We start from the raw sequence: 25881 nt of genomic DNA on the forward strand, positions 1-25881 counted from the left end.
AAGTATATATACAAGAAATGGGTGTATTTCTGTTTATGCCAAATATCTTAAAAGCTATTAATTCTCTAGCAATTTAATATACATTTTCGTTTCTTTCATATCAAAATACATATATTTTGAGTGTTTCATCTTAATGCGAGAGGTAAAAAATATTGACACTTTTTCCATATATATAGTCAGGAAAATTAGCGATTTTTTGCCATTTTCATATATATTGCTGCCAAATCCGTTCAACAAAACTCAGATCTATGAAAATTACACCTAATGTACAGAATTTTACGGTGAATACAATAGGGGTATATTAATTTTTATACGGTCCTTGGTTTTTAAGTTACTTAACGAAAAGTATATATACAAGATATGGGTGTATTTCTGTTTATGTCAAATTTCTTAAAAGCTATTAATTCTCTAGCAATTTAATATACATTTTCGATTCTTTCATATCAAAATACATATATTTTGAGTGTTTCATCTTAATGCGAGAGGTAAAAAATATTGACACTTTTTCCATATATATAGTCAGGAAAATTAGCGATTTTTTGCCATTTTCATATATATTGCTGCCAAATCCGTTCAACAAAACTCAGATCTATGAAAATTACACCTAATGTACAGAATTTTACGGTGAATACAATAGGGGTATATTAATTTTTATACGGTCCTTGGTTTTTAAGTTACTTAACGAAAAGTATATATACAAGAAATGGGTGTATTTCTGTTTATGCCAAATATCTTAAAAGCTATTAATTCTCTAGCAATTTAATATACATTTTCATTTCTTTCATATCAAAATACATATATTTTGAGTGTTTCATCTTAATGCGAGAGGTAAAAAATATTGACACTTTTTCCATATATATAGTCAGGAAAATTAGCGATTTTTTGCCATTTTCATATATATTGCTGCCAAATCCGTTCAACAAAACTCAGATCTATGAAAATTACACCTAATGTACAGAATTTTACGGTGAATACAATAGGGGTATATTAATTTTTATACGGTCCTTGGTTTTTAAGTTACTTAACGAAAAGTATATATACAAGATATGGGTGTATTTCTGTTTATGTCAAATTTCTTAAAAGCTATTAATTCTCTAGCAATTTAATATACATTTTCGATTCTTTCATATCAAAATACATATATTTTGAGTGTTTCATCTTAATGCGAGAGGTAAAAAATATTGACACTTTTTCCATATATATAGTCAGGAAAATTAGCGATTTTTTGCCATTTTCATATATATTGCTGCCAAATCCGTTCAACAAAACTCAGATCTATGAAAATTACACCTAATGTACAGAATTTTACGGTGAATACAATAGGGGTATATTAATTTTTATACGGTCCTTGGTTTTTAAGTTACTTAACGAAAAGTATATATACAAGATATGGGTGTATTTCTGTTTATGTCAAATTTCTTAAAAGCTATTAATTCTCTAGCAATTTAATATACATTTTCGATTCTTTCATATCAAAATACATATATTTTGAGTGTTTCATCTTAATGCGAGAGGTAAAAAATATTGACACTTTTTCCATATATATAGTCAGGAAAATTAGCGATTTTTTGCCATTTTCATATATATTGCTGCCAAATCCGTTCAACAAAACTCAGATCTATGAAAATTACACCTAATGTACAGAATTTTACGGTGAATACAATAGGGGTATATTAATTTTTATACGGTCCTTGGTTTTTAAGTTACTTAACGAAAAGTATATATACAAGATATGGGTGTATTTCTGTTTATGTCAAATTTCTTAAAAGCTATTAATTCTCTAGCAATTTAATATACATTTTCGATTCTTTCATATCAAAATACATATATTTTGAGTGTTTCATCTTAATGCGAGAGGTAAAAAATATTGACACTTTTTCCATATATATAGTCAGGAAAATTAGCGATTTTTTGCCATTTTCATATATATTGCTGCCAAATCCGTTCAACAAAACTCAGATCTATGAAAATTACACCTAATGTACAGAATTTTACGGTGAATACAATAGGGGTATATTAATTTTTATATGGTCCTTGGTTTTTAAGTTTCTTAACGAAAAGTATATATACAAGATATGGGTGTATTTCTGTTTATGCCAAATATCTTAAAAGCTATTAATTCTCTAGCAATTTAATACACATTTTCGTTTCTTTCATATCAAAATACATATATTTTGAGTGTTTCATCTTAATGCGAGAGGTAAAAAATATTGACACTTTTTCCATATATATAGTCAGGAAAATTAGCGATTTTTTGCCATTTTCATATATATTGCTGCCAAATCCGTTCAACAAAACTCAGATCTATGAAAATTACACCTAATGTACAGAATTTTACGGTGAATACAATAGGGGTATATTAATTTTTATACGGTCCTTGGTTTTTAAGTTACTTAACGAAAAGTATATATACAAGATATGGGTGTATTTCTGTTTATGTCAAATTTCTTAAAAGCTATTAATTCTCTAGCAATTTAATATACATTTTCGATTCTTTCATATCAAAATACATATATTTTGAGTGTTTCATCTTAATGCGAGAGGTAAAAAATATTGACACTTTTTCCATATATATAGTCAGGAAAATTAGCGATTTTTTGCCATTTTCATATATATTGCTGCCAAATCCGTTCAACAAAACTCAGATCTATGAAAATTACACCTAATGTACAGAATTTTACGGTGAATACAATAGGGGTATATTAATTTTTATACGGTCCTTGGTTTTTAAGTTACTTAACGAAAAGTATATATACAAGATATGGGTGTATTTCTGTTTATGTCAAATTTCTTAAAAGCTATTAATTCTCTAGCAATTTAATATACATTTTCGATTCTTTCATATCAAAATACATATATTTTGAGTGTTTCATCTTAATGCGAGAGGTAAAAAATATTGACACTTTTTCCATATATATAGTCAGGAAAATTAGCGATTTTTTGCCATTTTCATATATATTGCTGCCAAATCCGTTCAACAAAACTCAGATCTATGAAAATTACACCTAATGTACAGAATTTTACGGTGAATACAATAGGGGTATATTAATTTTTATATGGTCCTTGGTTTTTAAGTTACTTAACGAAAAGTATATATACAAGAAATGGGTGTATTTCTGTTTATGCCAAATATCTTAAAAGCTATTAATTCTCTAGCAATTTAATATACATTTTCGTTTCTTTCATATCAAAATACATATATTTTGAGTGTTTCATCTTAATGCGAGAGGTAAAAAATATTGACACTTTTTCCATATATATAGTCAGGAAAATTAGCGATTTTTTGCCATTTTCATATATATTGCTGCCAAATCCGTTCAACAAAACTCAGATCTATGAAAATTACACCTAATGTACAGAATTTTACGGTGAATACAATAGGGGTATATTAATTTTTATATGGTCCTTGGTTTTTAAGTTACTTAACGAAAAGTATATATACAAGAAATGGGTGTATTTCTGTTTATGCCAAATATCTTAAAAGCTATTAATTCTCTAGCAATTTAATATACATTTTCGTTTCTTTCATATCAAAATACATATATTTTGAGTGTTTCATCTTAATGCGAGAGGTAAAAAATATTGACACTTTTTCCATATATATAGTCAGGAAAATTAGCGATTTTTTGCCATTTTCATATATATTGCTGCCAAATCCGTTCAACAAAACTCAGATCTATGAAAATTACACCTAATGTACAGAATTTTACGGTGAATACAATAGGGGTATATTAATTTTTATACGGTCCTTGGTTTTTAAGTTACTTAACGAAAAGTATATATACAAGATATGGGTGTATTTCTGTTTATGTCAAATTTCTTAAAAGCTATTAATTCTCTAGCAATTTAATATACATTTTCGATTCTTTCATATCAAAATACATATATTTTGAGTGTTTCATCTTAATGCGAGAGGTAAAAAATATTGACACTTTTTCCATATATATAGTCAGGAAAATTAGCGATTTTTTGCCATTTTCATATATATTGCTGCCAAATCCGTTCAACAAAACTCAGATCTATGAAAATTACACCTAATGTACAGAATTTTACGGTGAATACAATAGGGGTATATTAATTTTTATATGGTCCTTGGTTTTTAAGTTACTTAACGAAAAGTATATATACAAGAAATGGGTGTATTTCTGTTTATGCCAAATATCTTAAAAGCTATTAATTCTCTAGCAATTTAATATACATTTTCGTTTCTTTCATATCAAAATACATATATTTTGAGTGTTTCATCTTAATGCGAGAGGTAAAAAATATTGACACTTTTTCCATATATATAGTCAGGAAAATTAGCGATTTTTTGCCATTTTCATATATATTGCTGCCAAATCCGTTCAACAAAACTCAGATCTATGAAAATTACACCTAATGTACAGAATTTTACGGTGAATACAATAGGGGTATATTAATTTTTATATGGTCATTGGTTTTTAAGTTACTTAACGAAAAGTATATATACAAGATATGGGTGTATTTCTGTTTATGTCAAATATCTTAAAAGCTATTAATTCTCTAGCAATTTAATATACATTTTCGTTTCTTTCATATCAAAATACATATATTTTGAGTGTTCCACCTTAATGCGAGAGGTAAAAAATATTGACACTTTTTCCATATATATAGTCAGGAAAATTAGCGATTTTTTGCCATTTTCATATATATTGCTGCCAAATCCGTTCAACAAAACTCAGATCTATGAAAATTACAAGTATTGTACAGAATTTTACGGTGAATACAATAGGGGTATACTAATTTTTATATGGTCCTTGGTTTTTAAGTTACTTAACGAAAAGTATATATACAAGATATGGGTGTATTTCTGTTTATGTCAAATATCTTAAAAGCTATTAATTCTCTAGCAATTTAATATACATTTTCGTTTCTTTCATATCAAAATACATATATTTTGAGTGTTTCATCTTAATGCGAGAGGTAAAAAATATTGACACTTTTTCCATATATATAGTCAGGAAACTTAGCGATTTTTAGCCACACTAATATTAATAACAACAAAATTGTCCTATCCGTTCCACAAATATCAGGTTAATGAAAATTACAAGAACTGTACAGCATTTTATGTTGAATCGAATGGTAGTATAATAATTGTTAATAACCTTTGAGTTAAGTTTTTAAATTACACAATGAAAATTATATTTTCAAAAAGCGATTATATCACTATTCATCACTTAAAATTTACAGACTCTAAAGCAATTTCACATAGAATTTCGTTTCTATTGTACCAACATACATGTATATTCAAAGTTTCTTTATACTAGGATTAAATATCTTGACATAAATCTGGTGATTATCCAAGATATCTAACTAAGAAGCACGTATTGTAAATTAAATCTATATATCCGTAAATAACACAGTATTTCAGGTCAAAAGGAAACTATCTTTCGAAGGTTACAAAACAAAATACCAACTCCATACCATATCTTAATTGGAGTTATTCAACACGATATTCTTTTAGAACACATCTGGAATTTATTTTAACATATTAGTGCTAAAAGGTATGAAAGAATGTTAATATGAGAACAGGAAGGAATTTAAATGTAAACTTAAATATATTGAACAGATCAGATATCCCATCTTAGCCTGTGAACCAAGAATCTAAGATATTATAATATCAGAATTGCTAATTAATGTCGTTTGAAACTATCAATAAAAAAACTATATTATGGATTCATAATAGTTGGCGTAATTTATGCTATACCTTACCAAAGTCATGAGGCTTTCATTTTTGTTATATCTCATTTTACTGAACAATGTTGTTCTGTAACGAAATGATTTTCTAAAGAGTCAAAATAAAAGCTAGGAAAATACTATTTGAAGAATATCTTACATATTTTTTGTTGTTTTGTCAAAAAGCAGGTAAGAGTTTTCAAGAAAGAATGTCCCAACAGGAAAATCAATTCACAATCTTTATAATTCCGATCATCTTCGTCGCACGAATTCGCAAATACCTCGCAAGGTCAAACGGTGACAAATCTGGACTACACGGAGGTTAAAATCAAATCGAAACGCACACATACGCACTTTATACCTACTCTAGGTCGCGGTGTGAGTAATTCGATTTTAATAACACCACCAAGACCATTATTATTATTAATGTATGTTGATAATGCAAAAATTGAGGCATAAGGTTGCCGAAGTGGCATGTTGATAAGCGGGGAAGGAGAGAACATAAATGCATTTTTTTCGCTTGGGCTTCTTGGCAAGGCCATCGAAGTATAATGCGGATCGCTGCATTGCCATATCGACGCAAATGTAATGGATTTCGCAGATTTTTAGAACTTTGTTTTTAATGAACAATAATAAGTAAGGGAGGTAAGTGGTGTGATGTTTTAAGTGCTAATGGTAATGGTGAAACATAATATTTGCTTAATCATTCGTAGTATATTCTTAGGTAATTGTTTTTATAGAAAACTAGCTGCCCAAAACTAACGACTGACGTCAGTGTTTCGTAGAGCTTCTTGTTAGTGTTTATATTATAAAATATAGTCAATTTTCTGCACTTATTTCTATTCAAATCTTAGCGATCATAGTTGTAATTAAAAAATAAATTATTTTTTACAATACGTCTAAAAATTAATATTTTTATAAGTCAATATTTTTGTTATTCTTTCCCATGATTAACATGCCTATCGTGTATGTTAAAAAAACTGATTTTAAATACGGTTTCAGCCCACAAAAACACTACAAAAATGTTTTACTGAGATCAAAATAATCTCCGAGGAAAAACCAGATCTGCTTTTGAATTTTCCCGATTTTTTTCGGTACTCATTCAAATCTTAATCGATTCCCCTACATCCGGGATTGAACCAGTCCATCGCACGCGTCACACGTCCGTGTGGTGACCTCCAGATGCGGCGGCGCTGGCAACCGCGCTTCCGTGGCCTTGAATCCCCTTCCTGCCGCCCAATCATGACCAGCTAAGCCTCAAGAAGCGTATCTCGATTGTTTCTGCTGTTCCTGCTGAGCGCGGACTGACTCGCTCGGCCCGACTTAAAACGTTTCGTGCGTCTGCCGACTTTCCGGCATCGAGAAATCGAAAAATTTTCCGTGGGAAAACTCTAGTTTGATCGATTTTTCATTGTTTTTCGTCAGTAGTGGCTGTGTGTGGTGTTTATATTTTTTTGGTGATATCAGGATCGACTTTCTGGATTATTATCTTCAATTGATGCAACAGTGGTAAGATGATATTCCATAACATAAGATCGCACCATTTTTCAATCATCAATGTTATCGATTGTTTTACAGTACACCGTTAGACTGATCTCCTGTCTTTGTTTTCATCGTAAATATCATCAAAATATGAATAATAATACTTGTTTAACAAGCTCCTGTGTACTTATATTGTGATTTTTTATAGTATCTAATAATTAAGTTGTTTATGTCTAAGGTACAACAGTACAATGAAGTTTTAATTGAGTTTGTAAAATAATAAGAATGATGCTAAAAAAAGAATTCGTTTATTGTCATCAAAGAAAATGCAAAGATACTGATATTTACTTTTAGTAATTTTATCTCCTTAAAACATATTCTAAAATCTGCTAAAATATTTACTGCGTTATTTAAAAACAATCCTTTTTTGTAATTTTGCCTTTTGTTAAGGTTGTTATTGTTATATTATTATCATTAACACGTGAAGAAGTCAGTGAATGAATTCTGATTGTACAACCAGTTATCATCAATATATATATTGAAGAACAATGTAAAAATATTCATTATTTATAAAGGATTTCTACTTTTAAAACAAACCTAATTTTGTTACTTTCATTTTTACAATAAGTCAATATTTTGCTAGGTTTATTGACCATCAACATATAAAGAATGAAGCTAAGACAGACATTAATTAATAGTCCCAATATTTACCACCAACAAGAAAGTCTAGGTCTTCAAAAAATAAGCAGATGTTGACCTTTTTCTAATAGCTGCTGTGTCCTTAACTATATCCTTATTTCATGTCTTTTTGTCAGTCCATAAGATTAAGGTTTCTTCTGTATATATTAGGATAAAATTATCTTTCATTCTACAAGGTGATTTTAAATTACCGCCATTAATCAACTTATAAAGGGTGTTTTTCTTTATATTACCAGAGAATAATAATAGAGCAGGCGCAAATATGCGATTATTAAAATAACTTTTGTCCAAAACTGGGGTGTTGTTTAATAAAAATTATTGAACGGTATTGTGAAATATGAATTTGAAGTTTGTAATATATTGCATATGGAGTTGTCTCGATATTGAGTTAAATTGTAAAACAGTTGTATTATTTCTTCCTCTTACAAAATAACTGATGATTTTCTTCTTCAGACCACGCATCTGTTATTAATTAAATGTATCTGTTAGACTTCTCACGGGTTTAAAAATGCTTTATAGCTCAAGGTATATGTAAATTGATGAAGGCTAACAGGAAATAGGTTAGGAAATCGAAAGAAAGAATCGAAGAAAAAAAGTTGGTTACAAATATAAGTAATTTATAGGCCTGATATATATTCTTATGAATAATTAAGTGATATGATGAAGAAGCTTTGAAATCCTTCGAAGAAAACTAGAGAGCTAGACAGAATTGATATTATATATGTATAAGTTGCCTTGACATTGAAAACAATGGTATTATTTCTTCCTCTTACAAAATAACTGATGATTTTCTTCTTCATACCACTAATCTGTTATTAATTAAATGTATCTGTTAGACTTCTCACGGGTTTAGAAATGCTTTATAGCTCAAGGTATATGTAAATTGATGAAGGCTAACAGGAAATAGGTTAGGAAATCGAAAGAAAGAATCGAAGAACAAAAGTTGGTTACAAATGTAAGTAATTTATAGGCGTGATATATATTCTTATGAATAATTAAGTGATATGATGAAGAAGCTTTGAAATCCTTCGAAGAAAACTAGAGAGCTAGAGAGAATTGATATTATATATATATATATAAGTTGCCTTGACATTGAAAACAATGGTATTATTTCTTCCTCTTACAAAATAACTGATGATTTTCTTCTTCATACCACTCATCTGTTATTAATTAAATGTATCTGTTAGACTTCTCACGGGTCTAAAAATGCTTTATAGCTCAAGGTATATGTAAATTGATGAAGGCTAACAGGAAATAGGTTAGGAAATCGAAAGTTAATACTTCATTTTAACACAATATCTTCTTATTATTTTCAAAGAATCGAAGAAAAAAAGTTGGTTACAAATATAAGTAATTTATAGGCCTGATATATGTTCCTATGAATAATTAAGTGATATGATGAAGAAGCTTTGAAATCCTTCGAAGAAAACTAGAGAGCTAGAGAGAATTGATATTATATATGTATAAGTTGCCTTGACATTGAAAACAATTATATTATTTCTTCCTCTTACAAAATAACAATGATTTTTTTAAACCACTAATCTATAATTAATTAAAAGTATTTGTTATACTTTTGACGGTTTTAAAAATGCTATATAGCTTAAGGTATGTGTAAACTGATGAAGGCTAACAGGAAATAGGTTAGGAAATCGAACCGGTCATTGTTAATACTTCATTTTAACACAATATCTTCTTATTATTTTCAACACTCCTAGTTTTAGTAATATATACGCTTCATGAGTAAGGTTTCAACATGAAGTTGGTTACGAATTTAATTAATTTATAGACCTGACATATATATTCCTACGAAAAATTAAGCGATATGATGAAGAAGCTTTGAAATCCTTCGAAGAAAACCTGAGAGGTTGTTAAATTGATATTATGTATGTATACGTAATGGTGAATTGCAAAAATATTGTTAAAATAAATCGAGAAAACAATCTTGACACTTATTGATCGCAATCGCTTTCGTTTCTCAAATGGCAGACAGAGCCATTCGTTCTGTCAAATACCCATTTGCCATCTGTCGACCCACTCGCGATATAGACAGGGGGCAGATGTTGTGAAACCAGCGGAGCCAAAGCCGAGGAAAAAAGTGTCGGCGAAAGAAAAAAAGCGCGCGAACCACAAAAAAAAATTATTTACGATGCCATTTTAATTATTACTAATTTCATCAACTACGTTTCGTAAGCGATGGTCTCTCGATATCCTCAGTTTTTTTTATCTGATTCGATGAAATATTGTGTTAAGAAAAAAAGGACGGGATGCTTTGCAAATTAAAAGGATATCGTTAACCTAATTTTTTTTATATCTATTAGGGTCATAAAATCAAATAATTAACATATGGTGATTGATCTGTGTTATTAGGTTCTTGAATGTATTTTAACCCGCCAATATTTTGGCGAAAATGCTAAAAATTAATAAAAATAACTGTTAAACAACTTAGGATAACTGTTAAATTCGATGGTTATCACATTTCTCTATATAAAATAACGGGTTTTTATTCAGTGTTATTGAGTTAATCGATGTATACAGACGCTAATCATAAAACACTCAAAATTGTTGTTTGACTGGAGGAAATATGATGTCAGAGCCCATCAAAAACCATCAAGGATTGGTATGCTAAGTTTAGACATGGTGAAATGAGCACAGAAGACGGTGAAAGCTGTGGAAAAAATCCACAAAATGATTTTAAATGACCATAAATTGAAACTGAATGAAATAGCAAATACACTAAAGATATCAACTGAAGGTGTACATCATATCATTCACGAATATTTGGGTATGAGAAAGCTCTGTGCAAAGTGGGTGCCGCGCGAGCTCACTTTTGACCAAAAACAATGACGAGTTGATGAATCGGAGCAGTGTTTGAAGATGATCAAGCGCAATAAACCCGAGTTTTTGCGTCGACATATAACCATGGATGAAACATGGCTCCATTATTTCACTCCGAAGTCCAACCGACAGTCTCTAGAGTGGACTGCACACGATGAACCCGCTCCAAACCGTGGGAAAACGCAACAATCGGCTGGCAAGGAATAATTTTCATTGACTATCTTGAAAAAGGAAGGACCATCAACAGCGACTATTACATAGCGTTGAAATGAAACAGTTATAGTTTACGTGGTGTGACCGTTATTTATTGGCGATAATAAAAAAAGAAAATACAAATATACAAATGGAAGCTGCTCTGGGATTACCTGTAGACGAGGCTTAGGCAGTCGATGGTGGCATGTCTGTTACTGAATGATCGAAAGTATCATTCAATAATCTCCCAGATAAACGTCTCGGGGATGCCAGATATTCATTATCATGCACTGGTTGGCGCTGCTGGCACCCCGCCCGTGTTCAACATCTGGGATTATATTTCTGGGTACTTTGTAGACCGTTATTCCACCATGTAAAATTCTGCATGCCTCAAGGTCGCTACAAGCTCTTTCCAAATGTTGTACATGCGATAAGAAAGATTCAAAGACGAACGGAACTACATATCACACGACTGGCAATTAAAGTTAATCTACTACGACAATCTTAAGTACAAAAAGTCATAGCTTGGGACGGCCAAGACGAATATTCATGGCTATAAAATCTTGCTGTGTATATGAGGGAACCATCAAGGTATCGTGTATTACGAGATGCTAAAACTAAACGAAACTGTTAACAACGACAAGTTACAGAGACGTACAGAAAATATTGGAAAAGGCGAGTAACAAGTGCGAAATCATCTCCTTGTGTGGTAATCAGTATATTCACCAAACACAGCGATGATTACCACTTGTTTAGATCGATGCATCACGGCTTTATTGGCACACTGCTTTGAAATGCTGAAGAAGAACGAAAATTGATCGATATTTAAACCAAACCAACTTCATTCTCTAACACGATATCGCTCTGTTCTTTTTTTTAGATTTTTAACAATGAACGTCTTTTAAAGTTTTAGGGTAAATTGATATGGCTCGGTGAATGGAGATAAAACGAAATTAAACAGTGGTGTTTATATTATGTGACCGTTATTTATTGGTAATATAAAAAAATGTAGAAAATACAAAATAGATAAAACGGATGACAGCGGTGTTACCTGGAGACGAGGCTTGGGCAGTCGATGGTGGCACGTCTAAACCAAACGATGGTCGGTTACTGAAATACCCTTCAATAACATCCCAAATAAACGCCTCGGGGTTGCCAGCTATTCGTTGTCGGGTTCCAGTTGGCAACCCGCCCGTATTCAACCTCTGGGATTATATTTCTGGGTATTTTGTAGACCGTTATTCCACTATGTAAAATTCGACATGCCTCAAGATCGCTACAAAGTAAAAAAAAAACGATCGCATTTTATCCTTTCAAGCGAATTTACGAAGAACTGTAACGATATTCTTCCCGTATAACCAGTACAGTTTTAATTGAAAGTGTTCTCGATGAAGCGGGAGAATGTAAAAGGCCTCGGTGGTTATCTGGCCGTAAAGATCATCGCCGAGAAACAGCAACACCCGAAAGAACATTAGCGGCGGGCGCATTTTCAATGCTCTATTAAGTTTCGCCTCTCTAGCGCTCGAAATATATCAACAAACGATCACGAACTCTTACGTTTCGTTATGTAAAATCGTAAGGTTCCAGCTGATTATGCCGAACGTTTCAAAAAAGCCTTGTGAAATCAATGGCGAACACCATGATCTGCATACAAACATTTTGTAATTGGTCGGCTGGTGTAATTTCACGTAATCGACGGTTTGGATCGAAGATTCGCCGCTTTCGATGGTGCCTAGGATGAGCGACGCCTTGCAACATTGTTTTTATTACTCATTACCTCGTTGTTACACACTCATAATTTTATTTTCTTGTTTTTAATAGTAAACAGACATTAAAAATAATGTTGAAAGTCCGTAACTATAGGGGATGTACAACAAATATGAACTTCGCAATATTCAAAGGTTCGTATCGTACATCTCAACACAAACCTTCAAAGAATAGCTAGTCCTAACCGCCTCCCGAAATGTTCTCATTGTGTCCTGTTCATGTTCTCAATGTCTTCGGCAGCCTCATCTCCCCTCCCTCATCTCACGGATGTTTGTGCCCATACCAACCTTACAGCATTGGTATCTTGTTTCACAAATAGCGAGGTATAACATTGTTGGTAACATTGAGGAAGCCAACCACAACAAGCTCTTTAAGGTTAAAGCTGATTTTTTCTCCTGACTTCGCGTTCCTTCCCTTCGTCACCATGCCGTAGCGTTGAATTAACTGAGATTGGGCCACTGTCGTTTCTCGCACGGCCTCTTGATGACTACGAGCCCACCTGCTGTGAGTTTTGTCACCGTACCCCTATTTCAGTCTACTACATATTGAACGGCCGTCCTCGGCTCACTCAGATTAGAACTAAGTATGGGCTGTTAGGTAGGGACTCCTCGGATTTCTAGGAGAGATCGATTTTCTCTTCCACTATTACCACCATCCATTACCACTTCGGTATGGGTGTACAGTTGGATAAAACCTCTACTTCATTATGGCTGTGTTTGTAGTCCTGTATTTGTGTTCATTTTAAAATTGTATATACACTATCTATTGTTTTATCCCCCTGTTTTTGTTATTAATGTATTATTTTATTTATACACTTTATACCCGTGTGTTCCCTGTAGATCAACACCGTACTATTGTATAGTCGTGAAATAACGACACCTGTCAAAGTGACAAAAAAATATGAACACCTGACATACTGAGCATTTGTTTTCGAAACCGATACAGTTTTTCGTGGAATAGTTTCCAACGAAATGTTCCAACGGATGAAATATCCGCCAATTGGCCTGACACTCTGTTTTAAAATTCCCCATTACGGTTTAATATATTGAGGTTTGGAGATTGGGCTGGTCAAGGGCGATGCTTGATAATATTTTGATGCTCCTCGAACACATCACACACACCTGAGCATTTGCTTATAAAACACGTGCAATTTTCCAACAGAATGTTCCAACGGATGAAACGTGTATACGATCAGAATGTTATAACTAGCGTTGGGAACTTTCGACTGAACATCTTTATTAGATACGCTTAGTATAATCTTAATTTACAATTAATTTATCACTACTTTTCCTATGTACTTGGATTAAATAACAAGCAAGACTAGTGCGAGAAAATACATTAATATGTATTCCCCAATTATAAAATTATAATTATTTATTAATTATTAACTTATAGCTATAGTTTACACTAAATGTATACACTTTATATAAGTTCGTATCGTTTTGTTCGCTTCAATCTCCTGACATCCTGCGCGCTAACCAGCAGTTGTATTGCTTCCACGTTAGTATGATTTAGTAAACTTCTTTCGTGTTTCAAGGCGAAATTTTGGATAACTTCGCAAATCCATTTGATTTCCAGGTCATCGTGCAGTTCTTCGTTGGTTACATAGCGATAGGCATTGGTAATAAATCGAAGAACCTTGTTTTGACAGCGTTGGAGGACTAGTTGATTTGAATTTTTAGTGCAACCCCATATTTGCAGTCCACAGGTCCAAATTGGCTTTATAATTGTATTATAGATCAACTTCTATAATTTTAGATCAAGTTGAGAGTATCTTCCGACTAACTAGTATAGTTGTTTTGTTTTGGTTCAATGCGTTTTGTTTTTTGTCTAATGTGATGTTTGTTTAGTAACTGACTAGTTTATATAATCCACTGGTTCAGTCGCTATTTTTGGTTCGACTGATTTCACTATTTTTTATTAGTGACTGTTTCAGTCGACTGTTTTCAATCATGTACTTTTAGTTACTGTTTTTGGTTCTACTAATTCCATTCGATTGATTTTTAACATTCTGGCTCTGTCGTCCTAGTCGCGACCTGGACAAAAATGTACCCAATTTACGCTTACATAGATTTATATGTTTGACATAGTTTTATGATTTTTTGGTAGTTTGCTTATAAATAACAATATATTCTATATTAATATAGCAGCATTTTGGAACGATATTTTTCAAGATACCTAATACAATAAGGTAAAAAGATTAAAATTGTGAATGATAAGGAAGGTATATGTTTAGTTTTTATTTAGTATTTATGGTTATCGTACAACTTTAACATTTAGGTTTTGGTTAAGTTCTATTGTATTGTATATATTTATTATTGTGTATTATTTAAATATTCCATTCCTTTTTACAGATCCACAGAACATTCAAATATAAAAGTAATTCTACTTCGTTCAAAATTAAATTATTAATTTCATGTTAATAGTATTCAGTAATTAATTTTCCTTTTCTTTTTAAAGTCAGTACATGAAGGAATATATACATCTCCGTCTCGCTTATACTTCCGTTGGAGAATATAGGGACATATAAAATTAACTGCAATTCCAAGTCCAAACAATTATCTCCGTCCTTTCCTCTGTCACAATTTATACAGGAAAGGATTCATATATCTTCCTTGGAAATCACAAATTGAAAAAAAACAACAGTCGGACCGCGCATTTGACTGAAAATAGTAATGTTTTTTTGACTATCGACTGTTTCGACTGTTTTCAGTCGGTAGTTTCCAACGCTAGTTATAACCTCTTCATTTTCGAATGCAAATACCATTCCTATTAGATTCCAACGAGTGTCTAGAGGTGTCGAGAATACAGCAGGTGTTTTATTTGATTCTACAATTAGACGCTCCATATATCCGAACGAAAAACCAACCACCTCTGACTAGGTTTCACTTTTGTTCGCACAGAACCAACTGGCATCCGCGGGATTATTACAAAACTCCGACAAAAATAACATTATAAAAAAAGCGAAAATCACGTTCCCGCTTAATGCTAATTTCTTAATCCAATTAGCGAGTTTTGTTGCTTTATGGACGACGGCGGCGAGCAAGCAGGCAGGCAGGCGGTTGCATCAACTTCCTTTTTCATTATCTTGATCCGAGCTGGGTTTCGTCCATGTTAATATTCGCTCGCCGAGTTCGCTAGTCGGAGACAAATTTAATTTTCGCCTTTTAAAATACGCGAACAATAAAATTAATTATTCGTTATGAAACCGACAAAATAATTAGTCTATTTAAACAAGGTTAATTATCCGAAAACGTTATCCACGTTTTTGTGGAAGTATATGAAGTTACGAAACGGATAAAGTTCAAAAATATTTTTACAAAAAGAATTGAAACGATTTCAAAAATAAGGAAGTGGTTAAAAAGTAAAAAATAATCAAAATTAGACTTTTAACAAAAAAAAAAACGTTTTAAAATAAAATATGTTCCCAATAATCCTTGCAATAATTAAATAAAAATCAGTTTGAAGTCGGTACCGTGCCTAAACAGTTATATTAATTTAGATTTGTTTTGTTCCTAATTTAATTTTGTGTTTATGACATAAAATTATATTATTTTTGTATTGTTTTAGTGCTCGGCACCGACTTCAAACTGTATTGTGTTTTAAAACGTTTTTTTTTTGGTGTTAAAAGCCTGATTTTGATTATATTTTACTTTTTAGCCATTTCCTTATTTTTGAAGTCGGTTCAATTTTCTTTGTAAAAATATTTTATTCTTCTCTTTTCAGTATTAGATATTTACTCAATAAACTACGCTGTTTTTTATTAAGTATTACAATGGATAGTCCGTATGAGGAAAAATAGGAATAAAGAAACGATGATTGAAAATAAGGAATATTATAGGCACCGGGGCTCGCTACCTAGTCTAAGTGATTTGACAAATATTCCAACTAAACTAGAAAAAAAGTTATTGTCCCCTCCATTTGGGAGCTAAACGCTTTAACTATTACGCCATAAAAGCAGTTGTGTACAGTATTTCTACGAGGTCATATATACTATAGTTAGTGTTTAAAAAGCAATCTGAATGGCTTTTGCATTGAACGACTCGATTCCCCTCGATTTACCTCTCCCCCCTCCACAACAGATCCAATGGAACCACCTCGTAAGTGCACTCTTTCGAATCAAAAAGAATTCTGAAAATCGGTCCACAATTGACAGAGAATCTGATCGAACAGAACCCTTAAATTACTTTTAAAATATTCTATTTTGACTTGTCACATCACCAGATGTCACCAGACATCACACTAATTTCTTAGAAAACCTAATGCCATATTAGTCGCCCTATATAACACCTCATTCCTAATCTCAAGACGTCTCACTTATCACACCATTCAGTCTTATAATAAACACACGGTTATTCAGTCTTTGTAACCAGGACCGTATCAGTTTTGGCCGTTTGACTTGGATAATCTTCTGAATAACACAGTTTTTACTGCAGTGTTTACGATTGAGCAATTAAGCTACTGCAATCCGTCTTTGGTGATCATATTCCATGCAACCTTCTGCCTACATTCTAATAGATTGAAATAGCCCAAAGCAGCTTCAGTCCTCGTTTAGTGACTTTACACCCTGAAATGCTACGCTTGTGTCAATATTCAATGAACTAGGGCTATTTTTCAAGGCATTGATATATCCTAAATCTAATAGTTCACGTCTAGGGGACTTACCTGCACCTCTGCTGACCTTATATCTTGAACTGCGATACTTGTTTATATAACTGATTCTAATGAGTGACGAAACAGATACTGATATGACTGACTGTAAGTAATTCAAGAGTAATAGCTCTGATCTTATCGATCTGATCGATTAATTATAGAAAAAACTGCTGAATGTTCTTGAAAAAACCTAACTAAAGCTTTTATACGAAGAACCATTTATACAAAACCATTCACAAAAAAGTTCTCTAATCTCCCTAATAAAGAATTATGGATATTTTGGGGTGAAAAAAATGAACTCAAATTAAACTGCTTTAGAACTAATAATGTTTAAGAAATGTGACATAAACATACACTCTTCACTGTATAACCTAGAAATTAAGAGTGGTGTAAAATTACTAAACTAATACTTGCTATATATAATACAATTTTCATTAAATAACTTAAAAAGTAACTAGTGTATAAAAATTACTACAACATCATTCGATTCAAGTTAAAATTCTGAACAACCTCTGTAATTTTCATTAATCTGACATTTGTTTAACAGATACGGCAAGAAAATATATGAAAATGGCAAGAAATCGCAAAATTTTACGAATATATATATGGAAAAAGTGCAACATTTCCTTACATCTCTGATAACGTCAAAAGCCTCAATATAGATGTATTTCGGGATGAAGAAAACGAAATTAGCTGTTAAATTTCCTTAAGGTTCATAATTTTTAAGATACGTGAAATAAACTGATATCCATTAATTATTTCAAATATACACTTTTCATTTATAACTCAGAAACTAAAGGTTGTATCAAATTTATTACCATTCCAATTAACGTAAAATTCTCTATAATTTCTGTAATTTTTATTAACTGTTTATTATATATGGATATGATAGCAGAAAACATAAAAATGACAAAAAATCGCAAAATTTTACGACTTAAGTCAATAGTATTTGCCCTAATGGAAGTGATTAATTCAAAATATTTATTGAAGGATCTTAAGAAGGATCTTGCATATAGATTTGTCCTGACCATTAGGAAAAAAACCACTAGGAAATAGGTTAGCAAACATGATCTTATCTATTATTATAACATATATTGAATTCTTTTGGCACAGGTTACTGATGGGTACCTGAGTTATAAGCTATATTCGTCCTTCTTATTATGTCAAGACTTCATGACAAATGGCTGAATAGAAGCCTAAACTTTAGGAACATAATAAGTTTACTTCTTAAGAGTAAGCAAGCTTTAAAAAAGAGTACCAAACAACAGTAACTTGATAAAGATCTTTGCTTATATTCAGATCTCTCTGATGTCCTATTTATTTGCGAATGCGCCTTGTATATATCACAACAACAAACAACAAAAGAATGTGTTTAAAATACGTTAATATTTCTTCATATTGTCTACAGCATAATATGTGTGTGTGTGTGAAATATTACTTTTCCTTCATGTCATTGAGGTAAAATATTAAATATAACCGACAGATGTTTGTACGATTGACATTTAAAAGTATCTTTCCTGCTATTTACTCTTATCTGGTTTAATTTACTCACATCGAAACTAGATGTAGACGAAATATCAACAACTATTGTAATATTTGCAGAAAAAAAAGAGAATGGTTCATTCATAGAATTTTTATTGGATCTATATGTAAGGTTGGAGAAAAAATAATCTCCGTTGTTTTTCTAATAGTTAGATGGATTTACTGGAGTCATACTATAACATTTGAGAGGTAATAGTCCATAGGACATTCTGTGTCTAACGGTGAAAACATTTCTTGACTCAATCAAAAGATACTGGGCTTTGAAAATGGACGCTGTTTTCATTCTTCACTTCATTTACGTGAATTAAGATTGGTTTGCATGATTTCTGGCAAGGCAATTGTCGGAAAAGGGGTAGAAATCCTTTAATATATTCGAAAATAGATTATATTTCCTCCGGCTTATTTTAACAATAATCGATATAATCATATAAGTTCAATTCAATTCAGCAACATCAAACATAGACTCCTATTAGTCTTCATGAAACCACTAACAGTCTAAAATAAACATATTCAGTTGTATAGCGTTCAGTAGTTCATAATCGTACCACTTACTTTATCATATTTGTTAAATATCGAAAACTTTCAATAAGGCAGTCAAAGATTCTAAAATATTTTATGACTAAAGTTCATTTTATTTTCGACTTTTATTAAAGTTTTTATGTGAAGACCTCTCTACCAAATGTATTGGCTTATCGGGCGCAAATCCAAGTTATCATTAGATAAAAAGATATTATTGTATAAATGTATACTAAAGCCTATTTAGTCAATGGATTCCAACTATGGGGAATGGCTAGCAAGTATAATAATATATCCATCATACAATATATATATATATATATATATATATATATATATATATATATATATATATATATATATAATTTGCACTATTTGGCATGTTAATACCAGAACAAACATATTGCTAATTCTGTTATATCCGACATTATAGCAAAAATAAATGACATGACATCATGGGGATTACCATCAGACTGCGTGTAACACGATTGTTGGTGGTCCTGTTAAAGGATTATGTTACACCGAGTGTTCTTTATTCTAGACGTTGAGATCAGCGTATAATTAATATTAAAAGCTAACAACCGATTTTTATCTTCGCTTTGTTAGTAATAATTGCCCATATCTCGAAGAAATAATAACATATCTTAAGTGTTTCTTTTTATTATTATTATCGTTATTATTTGCAACACACATATTATGATTTATATATTCGCATTTTATATTTTTATTTAAAAAAATGATGGTTATATAATACCCCAATTATTATTTAGGTATAATGTATATGTTAATTTATTATATTTTATTATGTATTATGTAAAAAATATGTTGATGCAAATTCTTCATTTACAATATTAATGATCACGTATTCCTTGATATAAGGTTGGGGAAAATGTAACAAATTTTTCTTAATGTACAATTTTAAAGTCTCTTGTAATACTTATTCATTAGTCAGTCGTTTTCAGGATACAGTAAAAATCATCGTGGTCCAGATGTATTTACAAGTTGTAAGTTGTTTGTTCTAAAATTGTATGTATATATAATACGTTTCCTCCTCAGTCAAAAGTTATTACGCTTTAAATATAATTTCTAAAACAATATTATTTCTCCATTATTTTGCGTATATATAGTTTCAAGAATCTGCTTGATCTATGACCAAGTAGTATTGTGTTAAAATAGTATTAATTAACACATTCTTAGTCTATTTCCTGTTAGTATAATTCCCATTTACCTTCATAGGATATATATTACACTACTATACCTACAAAATTTATAATTATTTTAGAGAAGTAGATTAATAGAATCTTTATTACATTAAGATTAAGATAGATTTCAAAGAATAAGTTACAACATATATAATATTGTAAATATATAGGATTTGTGAACAAACCAAGATGTTTGTTTGAATAAAACTAGTGTTTCTAACAGGATAGAGTACGGATTACTATATATCAATCAGAACTGCCTTATATAACGCAATTAATGTCAATGGAATAAAAAGATAGTCACATATCGTGTGTGTTAGTGAGAAATTCCCATTCAAACTGGAACAGTGTTTCCTTCACAAAGTATGTTGCTCTCGTTTGTTTCTCTCTTATTTTCTGCTATTACTGATCCTTTTGCTGCAATATGTCGTTCAGTTTGTCCAATTGGCTTCGGTAGTGATCTACAGAAACAGTTTCCTTAGATTTTAACAGCGCATAATACTCCACATCTTGCTAATGACGATGATTTGGAGTCAGTGGGCATGACTCTGCTGAACTAAACCACAACTTTATTTACTTGAGATAATCCTAGTAGATCTGGTTTTGAGCACCGGTCACAATAAGTTACAGAAAACTGTTCTTTTTAGAAGAGTTGTTTAAGTTCGAAATAACATTTTCAGTCAATTTGTCTGGCAGCCACTTTCCATCAATCTGAATCTCTCCAATGACATGCAAATAGCTGACTAATCAACTGCCAAGCTATCTGAAAGTTATTTAAGAGTTTGAAGTGGATTTTCGTCCAATAAATCTTTAAGTTCATTGTCTTCGAACTTTGCTATCCTCCAGGCCGTTCTTTGTTACTATAAGTGTTTAAAGGGATTCGATGGCTAATTTTTTAAATTTATAAATAAAAGTAATGAATGTACAAAATACAAATGTACGCTTTCTATGATTACAAACTGTTATTTTGTGTAGAAAAATGCCAAAACAATAGAATTTAACAGTTAGGTTAGTTTGTTTATCGCGTATCTTCACCAAATCATAATAACCAACATTTTTTACTATAATATAAGGAAGAATATTGTTAAAAGAAGATATATCTCAAGCTAAACATAATTAAACATAATTTAAGTACAGTTACTGATTCACAAGGTTGTTTTTATATAATCACCATCGTGCATAATGCAGAAGAGCCAGTGAAAAAAACACACACACACCAACGAAAAGGTCTTCAACACTCGACAGGAAGAGCGATTCTCGCGAGAGGAGAGAAAAAAATACGGAAACTTTTTTTTTCGAGCGAGCGTTGAGCAATTGTTTCGCGCGTTACTTCAAGGTCGCGCGTCACTTGTTCCACGAGATATAAATAGAAAATAATTATTGCCGTCCTCGATTCCGACGTCTTTTCCATAATAAAACACTTCTTATACACAGCCGGCGTCGATGAAGGAACAAAAAAAAAACAACAAAAATCCTTCTAGAAGTGTATCGTTTGCATCAGTTTACATAACCTGGACGTTATCATTGAAAAATGATCGTTAACCGTCGGAAAATGACCTGCCTGGAGGTACCACTCAGCTGTGTACTTGTTATTTTTTCACTTTATTTTAATTTGGATTGTTGAAATGTTTTATGTGTGCCTGGATTATTAATAGTGTGTTTAACTATACTGATTAGATCATATCGTGAACAGAAACAATGGTAATTTATGTAAAAAATAGTAGAATATCGTTATTAGGTGTTTATATATATTTTGACTAATAATATTGAAGTAAACAATCTAACCTATTCTCTCATGAGACAGATAATAGAAAAAAATAATATAAACACATGGCATATATAGAATATCTAGCGACAGCTGCAATTCCTCACGATTCTCAAGTTTTTAACGGAATGTTCCAACGGATAAAACATCCGCTACCAATTGGTTCAATGATGTTAGAGATGGAAATATATTCCTCACATCAGTGATGTTTGAACAGTGGTTCAACATTACCTAGTTATTACACCCCTATGATCTTATTAGTAAATTACATATAACTACAGGGGATGGGCGAAAAATATGAACAACTGACATTCTGAGCATTTGTTTTCGAAACTGTTACAGTTTTTCGTGGAATAGTTTCTTATGAAATGTTTCAACGGACGAAACATCGTTTATTAGGGTTTATTAACAAGCATTCAACAATTGACTAGGTCCACATACGAACATAAAAAAGTATGCTCAGTTATATTCTTTGATATAGGACAAGCCTTCGGTTTGGCATGAAGGCCTTGTTCATAAACAGAAAATGTTACCAAAACAACACAACGAACTACTAAAATCGTACATTACAGCCCAAATGTTTAGAGTTAAACAAGGAGAAGCTTACTGTACAATAAAATAAGCTAAAGCAGGTCTACCACAAGGAAGTGTACTAGGGCAAATGCTTTGTCTACTCCAGACTTGTTATATACCACAAATGGAGAATATAACGATGGCTACATTTGCTGATGATACTGTGATTATAGAGACAATAGTGAAGAAGCCATACGAAAATTACAACAGGCAAGTGACAATATAAATAATTGGATACCAGCTTGGAAAATAAAAATTAACCAAAGTAAATCTGTGCATGTACAGTTCACCTACAATCAGACCGTACAATCACTAATCACTAATGTAATTAAATAATACTATGATTCCATATAGCAACAACGCTAAATATCTCGGAATGAATCTTGATGCTAAACTTCGCTGGAAGGAACATATAAAGAAGAGAAGAAAAGAACTGGAATTGAAATATAGGAAAATGTACTGGCTAATTGGTAGAAAATCACAGTTATCAGTACATAATAAAGTGCTTTTATATAAACAAATACTGAAACCTATATGGACATACAGACTTCAATTATGGGGATGTTCTGCAAAGAGTAACATAAACAAAATACAATTTTTTCAGAACAAAGACCCAAGAAATATTATGAGCGCACCTAAATACCACCGGACTGACTACCTACATCGCGACCTTCAGATACCCACAGTCACTCAAGAAATCAAGAGAACTGTAAGGGGGTCAGGAGTAAAGACTCCACTCTTATAAGAAAATTGAAGTATTGTAACTTTTGGATACGACCAGAGTAGGACACAGACTCAAAAGAATCAAACCATCTGCTCTTGTGTAGTGTTGTGTAGTGAGGTGCATATATTAAAAAATACAGCAGTGACATGTATAAACATTATTTCACCAGAGACTGAGCTAGGGCGATGGGTCCTCCTAGTCATATACCTAGATTTAAGTTATCATAAAGACACTTGCGATGAAGTAAAATAATCGATATAAACATCATAATAAGCCATCATTCATGTAGAACTAATCACATAAGAAACAGTACTTGGAACATTTGTCAACGACACAGTTATCATGGCAAAAGATATATTTCTGCCTAAGGCTGTAAAAAAAGAGGAAAGATAGCATAATAGCTCCAAATATGTCCACGTTAATTTTGCGTTACGGCGAAATGACAAAAACCTAATTATATCACTTGACGGATCCCGATTACTCAAGCAGAAACAGCTAAATACCTTGGAATACATCTCGACGGTAAGTTAAATTAGAAACATCATCTTAAATAAAAAGCAGAGTAGATCAGACTCAAAATCAAGCAACTGTACTGGTTAGTTGGAATATGCTCTCAACTTGACTTAAACCCAAAGAGATTGGTTTCTGAGTCAATCATAAAGCTTCACTGGGATGAGATTCAAATATTTGGTGACACTAAAACATCAAAACAACTAGTAAACCAACGATATCAATGTTTATCACTACGAAATCAGCGAGGAGCTGCTCGATGAACTCGAAATCAAATGGATTTACGAAGTTATCCAAGACTTGGACTTAAAACACGAAATAAAATTGCTAAAGCACAGCAACGTAAAAGCAATACAGTTCCTGGACAACAAGCAGGAAATCAGAAGATTGAAGTGAATCAAACCACAGGAACTCATATAGTGTATGTATAAGTGTTACTCTTAACGTTAGCTTAAGTAGTTTGATTTCATTTCAAATAGTTTGTAAATTAAGATTGTACCAAGCATATGTAATCATTTTTTAAAAATTCACAGAAAAAAATATTTAGAATATCTATTATCGTAGATATCGTTATCACCGTTGATGCAGTTTCGTTCGTTTCCAAACATAGAAAACCAGATATACAATTGAAAGAGTACTGCAACGCAAGAACGATTGCAGCTCACGTCACAATCCTCATCGGTTATTCGGATCAGGCAGGCCAGGCGCATTGAAACACATTTAACAACAACAAAATCGAATCGGAATCAGATAAACGTACAGCAGCGCCCTTGGTAGTAACCTTTCTCAATGTCTTGAGAAGCGGTCCATGTACGCCTGGACCTACAAACACCACGACCGACCAATGAGTCACGAGCAGTACCTGTCTGACTAGGCGTGCCATCATTATACGGTTTCCGCTTTTGTCTTTCGACTTTCTACGGATTTTCGCGGCCACCGAGGTGACCAGCGGGCGAATTTCCAGTCCGGCGCCGTTATTGTTGTCTTTTTTCTCGGCGTTGTGTATCGATGGTCGAATTGTATCGAGATTGGCGGCACGTAGTTTTGGGGAAAACCGCGTGGTCGCAACTCCGTCGACCTTCAAGGTGAGGGTCGTCGGTTACTTTCAAAAAATTCGCGTTTTTTCGATTTTGTCTTCGGATTCGAACGTGACCAGTTGTACGTAGCTGTAACAATAGTTCGAATATCGAGTAGAGTGGACTTATATCGGGTGATGGAAAATGTACGTTCGATTTCTTTTCGTGTTCTTCAAACTTCAATAAAAACAAATACCAAAATGGGAACGATACAGGGAAGATTAAGATGGCCCCTGTGCAAGGAAGATACGCTAAAATTATTTTTGGAAAATCAAATTCTATTACCTCCCATCAGCTTACACCCCCATCCAAATCTCATTTCCAGATCCGGATCCTGTCGTCAAATTAATATAAACTATAGTATAAAATGACAAACTCAACATGCCTAGCCATTATCTATTTTCTATACCATGCGTCAAATTTTATATAATAGATTTATTTTCAAAACTAAGCTATATAATAGGCAATAAGATATATAAAACAGGCATAACATAGTGTGGTTATGTAATAGAAATTATTTAATTGATTTTACTTATTGATAATATTGGACGGGGCCATTAAAACAAATTAAAAACTATAGTTATAAAAAAGAAGACTAATAAATATATCATATTTTTTAGCTTTTACTCTATATATAATATATTTATT

At 32.0% G+C, this 25881-nt stretch overlaps 1 protein-coding gene and 1 pseudogene across 2 annotated transcripts in view; both read left to right on the top strand.

Moving 5' to 3' along the window:
* The window catches only part of LOC143203583 (dual oxidase maturation factor 1), a 77168-nt gene that overhangs the window by 30219 nt on the left and 21068 nt on the right, over positions 1-25881 (top strand). The window contains exon 1 of one of the 2 annotated variants that reach the window (XM_076415795.1): positions 6981-7206. The exons of the other annotated variant lie outside the window; for it this stretch is intronic. The gene's annotated coding sequence lies outside the window, so the exon portion shown is untranslated. Of the gene's footprint in view, positions 1-6980; positions 7207-25881 lie in introns of those variants that run through there. 2 annotated transcript variants of the gene reach the window in all.
* On the top strand, positions 25401-25514 carry LOC143204372 (uncharacterized; annotated as a pseudogene).

Source organism: Rhynchophorus ferrugineus, unplaced genomic scaffold (assembly GCF_030347505.1).
Source record: "Rhynchophorus ferrugineus isolate W39M unplaced genomic scaffold, kcgeb_rfMv2 rfM10, whole genome shotgun sequence".
NCBI lineage: Eukaryota > Metazoa > Arthropoda > Insecta > Coleoptera > Curculionidae > Rhynchophorus > Rhynchophorus ferrugineus.